This window comes from Myotis lucifugus, unplaced genomic scaffold (genome assembly GCF_000147115.1).
Source record: "Myotis lucifugus unplaced genomic scaffold, Myoluc2.0 scaffold_3135, whole genome shotgun sequence".
Classification (NCBI taxonomy): domain Eukaryota; kingdom Metazoa; phylum Chordata; class Mammalia; order Chiroptera; family Vespertilionidae; genus Myotis; species Myotis lucifugus.
The window spans coordinates 1-7,102 of record NW_005874183.1 but is presented as its reverse complement, the minus strand read 5'-3'; the positions used below and the strand labels follow the sequence as shown (position 1 = coordinate 7,102).

Here is a 7,102-nt window from a genome sequence, read left to right as displayed (position 1 = left end):
GGGACCCCGCTGGGGTGTGGACACAGGGCAGCCCGCTGGGGGTGTGGACACAGGGCAGCCCGCTGGGGGTGTGGCTGTGGCTTTGCTGACAACACTTTATTCTCGGCAATTTGGGGGAATCCTCCGCCTTTTTCTTGTGGCAACATGTGCATAACACTATACATGACATTGGTCAGTGCGCGGTTCAGTGGCGTTCAGCACGTTCACCATGTTGTGCAGCCTCAGCACCACCATCTCCAGAACTTCTCCTCCTCACACACGAAGCCTGGTCTCCATGACACGGTCACTGCCCCTCCCCAGGCTCTGCCAACCACGGAGCTCCTTTCCTCTTCTGTGCATTTACCTGTTCTGGACGTTTCATGTAAATGTGAATCATGCAACGTGTGGCTTCCGTGTGTTTGCCTTCTTTCACGCGGGATGACGTTGTCAAGGCGCATCTATGCTGTAACCTGTGTCAGGACTGCATTGCTTTTTGTCGCCGAGTCACCTCCCACTGCGGGGAGGGAGCATTTTGTCGTCCTTCCTGAACGACAGACCGTCTCCACCTTTTGGCTGTTGTGAATCACGCTGCTGTGACCTGTGTGTACAAGCACCGCCAGGGAACCTGTTCTCAAGTCGTTGAAACATTTTTCAATGACAGTTTCTATTCAATATTATTTTGAATTAGTTTGAGGCGTACAGCATGGTGGTTAGACAATCATATACTTTACAAAGTGTCGTTCCCCCCAATATTTCCATACCCACCGGGCACGATCCACAGCTGTGACCATATTATTGACTATAATCCCTAATCTGTACTTCACATTCCCTGTGACTGTTTGGTAGCTACCAATTTGTTTCTTTTAATCCTTCCTTTTCCCCCTCGGGCAACCACCAGTCTGTTCCCTGATCTAGGAGCCTGTTTCTCTTTTGTTTGTTTGTTTGTTTGTTTGTTTTATTCTTTAGTTTCCACATATGGGTGAAATTATATGGTGTTTGTCTTTCTGTGACTGGCTTATTTCACTTAGCATAATGGTAAGGTTTCTTTTTTGATGGCTGAGTAATATTTCATTGTACATACAGGATGTGGCAAAAATAAGTTTATAGTTGTTCATACGGAAAATAATACAGTAATTAATAAATAATAATACAAGAAGAAACTCCATATTTTGCCTACTCATAACCGTAAACCTACTTTTGCCCACCCTCTATGTACCACCATGTTTTTATCACTTGTCTATTGATGGGCACTTGGGCTGCTTCCAATTCTTGGCTATTGTACATACGGTGCAATGAACATAGGGGGGCATATATTCTTTCCAATTATGTTTTGGGTTTCTTCAGATGTACATCCAGAACTGGAATGGTTGTGTCATAAGGCAGTTCCATTTTTAATTTTTTGAGGAACCTCCACACTGTCTCCCACAGGGCTGCACCAGTCTATGTTCCCACCAGCAGCACGTGAGGATTCCCCCTTGTCCACATCTTCACCAAATCTTGTTGCTTGTTGATGTATTGATGACAGCCATTCTGACAGGTGGGAGGCGATATCTCAGTGTGGTTTTAATTTGCATTTCTTTAATGATTAGTGACATTGGGCATCTTTTCATATGTCTGCTGGCTTTCTGTATGGCCTTCTTTTGCTATTTATATCTTATTTTCTACAATTTAATTTATCGTGGTGACATTGGTTAGTATCTTGCTTTGTGTGCCCATCACCCAAAGTCACATCTTCTGTCACCTGTATTGACCCCTTTACCCTTTCCTCCCACCCCACCCCCTGTCCTCTGGTGACCACCATACTGTTATCTGTATCTATGAGTTTTGGTTTCTTTCTTTTTCTTGTTTGTTCATTTGCTGCTTTCAGTTTTATATTCCATATGTGAGTGAAATCGTATGGTTTTTAATTTTTTCTGTCTGACTTATTTAATTTGCATGATATTCTCAAGATCCATCCATGTTGTCCTAAATGGCTGTATGTCATGTTTTCTGATGGCTGAGGAGTATTCCATTGTAAACATGCATCACACCTTTCTCCAATCATCTAGCAAAGAACACTTCCGCTGTTTCCATCTTGGCCACTGTAAACAATGCTGCAGTGAACGTAGTGGTGTATATATATATATATTTAAATATATTTTTATTGATTTCAGAGGGGAAGGGAGAGAGATAAAGAGATAGAAATATGAATGATGACAGAGAATCATTGATAAGCTGCCTCTTGCATGCCCCCTTCTGGGGATCAAGTCTGCAACTCAGGCATGTGCCCTTGACCTGAATTGAACTTGGAACCCTTCATTCCCCAGGCTGACACTCTAGCCGCTGAGCCAGACCAGCTGGGACAAAAGATAGCCTTGCTGGGTCAAGTAGTCTTGGTTGTAGGTTCTTGCTCTTTAGCACTTTAATATTTAGTGTCAATCTCTTCTGCCTGAAATGTTTCTGTTGAGAAATTGGTCTTATGGGACCTCATTTGTTAGTAACTGTCTTTCTCTTACCTGATTTTAAGATTGTCTCTTGGTTTTTAACCTTTGCCATTTTAATTATTATGTGTCTTGGTGTGGGCTCTTTGGGTTCATCTTGTTTGGGACTCTCTGTTCTTCCCGGGCTTGTATGTTTTTTTCTTCATCAGGTTGGGGAAGTTTGAAGTCATTATTTCTTCAAATAGGTTCTCACCCCCTTGCTCTCTCTCTCCTTCTGGTACCCATCCCTATGGTGCAAACGTTGTGCTTCATGTTGTCCCAGAGCATCCGTCAACAAGCTTTTGGACCTCACAGACCACCAGTTGTGACCGCTGTCCCAGAGGTCCCTTAAACTATCCTAATTTAAATAATCTTTTTTTGTTTTCGCTACTCTGATTAGGTAATTTCTGCTGTCTTATCATTTAAATTGCTAATTTCACTTTGTGCTTTATCTAACCTGCTATTGATTCCTTCTAGTGTATTCATTTCAGATCTCATATTTTTCATTTCTGACTGTTTTCTCTTATGGTTTCTAGTCCTTTCTTTATGCTTACTGTCTCTCTATTGCAGTCCTCACTGAGCTCATCCACCTTCCGCTACGTTCCGTGAGCATCCCTAGGACCATTGTTTTGAACTCTGTATCTGGTACATGGCTTGTTTCCATTGCATTTAGTTCTTTTTCTCCGGGGGTTTCTCCTATTGTTTCATTTGGGGCATGCTTCTTTGTCTCCCCATTTTGGCCGCCTCTCTGTATTTGTTTCTCTGTGTTGGTAGATCTGCTTTGTCCCCAGTCTTGGTAGGGTGGCTTTTTGAGTACATGTCCTGTGGAGCTCAGTGGAGCAGTCTCCCTGATTCCCTAAGCTGGGTGCCCCAGGAATGTCCCTTTGTGGGTTCGGGGAACCCTGCTGTTGTAGTTGAGTCTTGATTATTATTGGCCTGTTGTAGGTAGGATTGACCCTCAAGCTGACTGACTATTGACTCCGATCACACTATATGAGCTGCTGTGAGTAGGCTGACCCCATGAAGCAGAATTGGCCCCAGGAAGGTCGGGTGCCTGTGGAGATCTCCCTTTGAGTGTGCCGCTTGTGGAGCTCATTGGTTGTTCTCTGCTGTGGGCTGGTTCTGGGGCCTCCAGGGAGGCACTGAGGTGCATGTCAATGTCAGACACTGCCTGTGACCAATCCTGGGCTGCCTGTTAGACGCTACGAAGTGCTCCATAGTTGGTGGCTCCCTCTGCCAGGCCTGGGTGCACGTGGGAGGGGCCAAGCTGCATACTGAGGCTACACCAAACCTGCGTCAGGACACAAAAGGCCCAAAGCACCCCAAAATCTACCTCTGACTGCCTGTTGCCATTAGGCTCAGCCACTGAAAGTGCCTCCAGCTAAGCAAGGTGCCCCAGGTATGTCCCATGTGTGGTGAGGTGAGCCCTGCTGTGGTAGTTGAGTTGGATAAGGTAGTTTCTCAATGAGTCACTGGGTTGGGGCGAGTGGTGTTCATCAGATTGATACAGATTCAAACTCTGTGCCAGCGCTGGCAGGGCACACCAAGGCCAGCCCCCACCACCCAGCCACCACCACCACCACCATTACCAACACGCATCACCCACCTGGGGTCTTCAAATCTTTGCAGTGGGTCTCTGGGAGTCGTCAGGGTGAGGCCAGTAGAGTTCCTCAGGATCACACAGATTAGGATTTGTCAGTGAGGAGAGAGGGCTCTGCGCAGTGGAGCTAGTCGGGTGCCTGGGGAAATGGCCCTCACCTCAGAGACACACAACTCAGTCTCTCCCTGTGTGTCTCCAACAGCCCTGGAGTCTGCTCAGACCTCCTCCAGAGCCTTCTGAGAAAGACTGTGTGGGCCCAGGCTGGTTGCAGCTGGCAGACTCCCCAGCAGGGCATGAGCTTGGTCGGGCGGGACCACTGGGAGCCTGGAGGAGGTGGGGGCAAGTGCATTCCCCCAGGCTGATGCCCTGTGGAAGGGATGTTCAACAGAAAAGATGCCATCTGTGGGCATGTGGGAGAGGACTCAGCCCTGGATAATGAAGGCTGCCCCTCCAGCCCTCTCCCCAAAGCCATACAACCAATCTCTCCCTGTATGACTCCTGTCCACTCTGGGCTGCTGTTGATCCGCTGGAGCCCAGTCAGGTTGAGTACCTGCCAATGAGATGTTTGTGCACTGGCCCTTTAAAAGGGCGTCCGGGTGCCTGGCAGTCCCCTGTCTCACTCTGGCAAGTGCAGTCCCCACAGATGTTCACAGCCAGATGTTGTGTAGCTCCTCTTCCAGGCACTGGTGTTCCAGGCTGGGAGCTCAGGATGGGGTGGAGACCCCTCCCTTCTCAGAGGGGACCTTTGCAGCTGAGGTGTCCCTCCTAACTCTCAATGCAGCCCTTTCTGTGACTCCACCCTCCCTCCCCGTCTCCATGTGGCTTCTTCCATGTGTCCTTAATGCTGAGACCTCTTTTCAGCCAGTCCTCAGTTGGTTATTCAGGTTGAGTGTCTATAATTTAGTTGTGATTCCGATTTGGTCCTGGGAGGAGGTGAGTGTCACTTCCATCTACTCTGTCTCCATCTTGGATCCCTGTTTTCAGTTCTTTGGGATACAGACTAGGAGTGGAAGTTCTGGGCCATGTGATAATTCTACATTTGGTTACTAGTGGGGGGATTTCCTGTTGAGCCTACATGTGTGCAGAGCTGGGGTTTCATGATCAGATTCATGGACACTGAGGACACAGGTGTTTGCTCTGCCAGGCGGACAGGCCCTCCCGAGGCTCTGCCTGGGTCCTCCCCTCGCTTTGTGGGGGTGTGTGGACCTTGATTGTCCTCCTGAGGATGAGCCAGTCTGGGAGCGAGAGGCAGGGCCTGTCGTGATCTCACAGTGCCCAGGTCCCTCAATCAGAATGAAAACCCATCCATCAGCCCAGGAGTGTCTCCTTCCTGCTGTGATGCATTTCTCTGGGATGAGCCCTGATCCCTTCCTTTTCAAGGAGAACAATCCTGGGATAACTCTCTCCTCAGTACCCATCCTCAGGCCTGTGTAACCCAGACTCTGGCTGATGAAGTGCTGCGTCCTAGAACTGAATGGGCGTAGTGGATGCTGGGAGCTCAGTCCCAGGGCCAGGTGTAGCTGTTCTACACCCAAGAGTTAGGGCCCAGAAGAACTGGAAACAGTACCTTGTTGTTGGGAAGGAGCAGAAGCCTGGACCAGCACTGGTTCTCAGCCAGCCCCTCCCCACAGCTCCACGGCTCTGGCCCTACCAGCTGCAGGAGGTGATGGTTCCCATTGTGGGGAACAGGGTCTGTAACCAGGGCTACCAGAACTCTTCCACCAACACTGGCCAGATCATCAAGGATGACATGCTGTGCGCTGGGAGTGAGGGCCAGGACTCCTGCCAGGTGAGCCCCACCTGCCCCGTCCTCTGTCCTCCGTCCCCTCCTGGCCCAGGGAATCGGGACTCAGAAGCTCCATGCAGTGGCCCGTGTGGAGATGTTCACTGAGTCCTGCCTCTCCCCACAGGGTGACTCCGGGGGCCCCCTGGTGTGCAGCTGGGAAGGCACCTGGGTGAGGTAGGGATCGTGACCTGGGGATACAGCTGTGGTCATCGCGACTTCTCTGGGGTGTATGCCCGGGTGATGAGCTACATTTCTTGGATCCGGAAGTATGTCCCTGTGCTCCCTGGATCCTAGATGAGGCCAGGAAGGGTTCCCATGATGGGGAGACCCTCAATCTTCCTTGTTGACACCCCTGTTCTTTCCCTATTCCAGCCTCATCCTCCCACCTCATCCTTCATCTCACCCTCCACAGTGTCATGAGCCTCTTGCCCTCTGGGTCCCCTCCTGTCCTGACTTTGGGGTGGCAGACACAGGAGTTGCTCTGCAGGCTGGTGTCTCTCACAGTAGGGGGGCCAGGACAAGGGGCCTGGACACACGGCCACCTGGTCACCCTCTGATTCCTATTAAACTTGGAAAAGCCAGCTCCAATCTGTGGCTGAGATGGTGGCATGGACTCATCATGGCGGTGACAGAGGGCGCAGTGGGGGCCTCCCTGAGAGTCCCCGGGTCCCGGGACTCCGTGTTCGGGTGTGAGGTGGTTTCCAGGGCTCAGTTCCATGTGACGGCATTTCTGGGAGCTCATGTGGGTTATGCTTGTCCCGGTGTCCCTTCCTCCACCCCTCCACTTCCTCTTCCTTCTTCCTCCCCTCTCTCCTTTTCAGGCTTATTATTTTCCTTTTCTGCTCTTCTATGTTCTTCTCGCTCTCTTCTTTCATACATGCTTCTTCTTAGTTCTCTTCCCAATTCCCCTCCCTCCCTTAATTATCGTTGATCACATGTGCCCAGCTTGGACAAGGTCTCAGGGGCAAGGAGTTCCCTGAGTGGGTTCCTGGGCTCCAGAAACCCACAGGGAGGTGAGGACAGACATAACCACAGCACCGCAGTGAGTGTGGGACACGGTGTGGAAGTAAGTGCTGAACACAGAGCTGGGGTGACACAGGGCGCGATCCAGCCTGGACCTGCCGGGAGGGTTTGACCGGGCTGAGCTGCCAGGCCCAGCTCATGAAGCATGAATAAGGGTTGGCATTGGGGGGGGGCTCCAGGCAGAGGGACAGTGTTGGTGGGGACAGAGGTGGTGGGAAACAGAGGAGGTGGGGACAGAGGATATGGGGATAAGAG

At 50.3% G+C, this 7,102-nt stretch overlaps 1 pseudogene; it reads left to right on the top strand.

Moving 5' to 3' along the window:
* The first annotated feature begins 417 nt into the window (after nucleotides 1-417).
* On the top strand, nucleotides 418-6,118 carry LOC102437586 (annotated as a pseudogene).
* The last annotated feature ends 984 nt before the right edge of the window (nucleotides 6,119-7,102 follow it).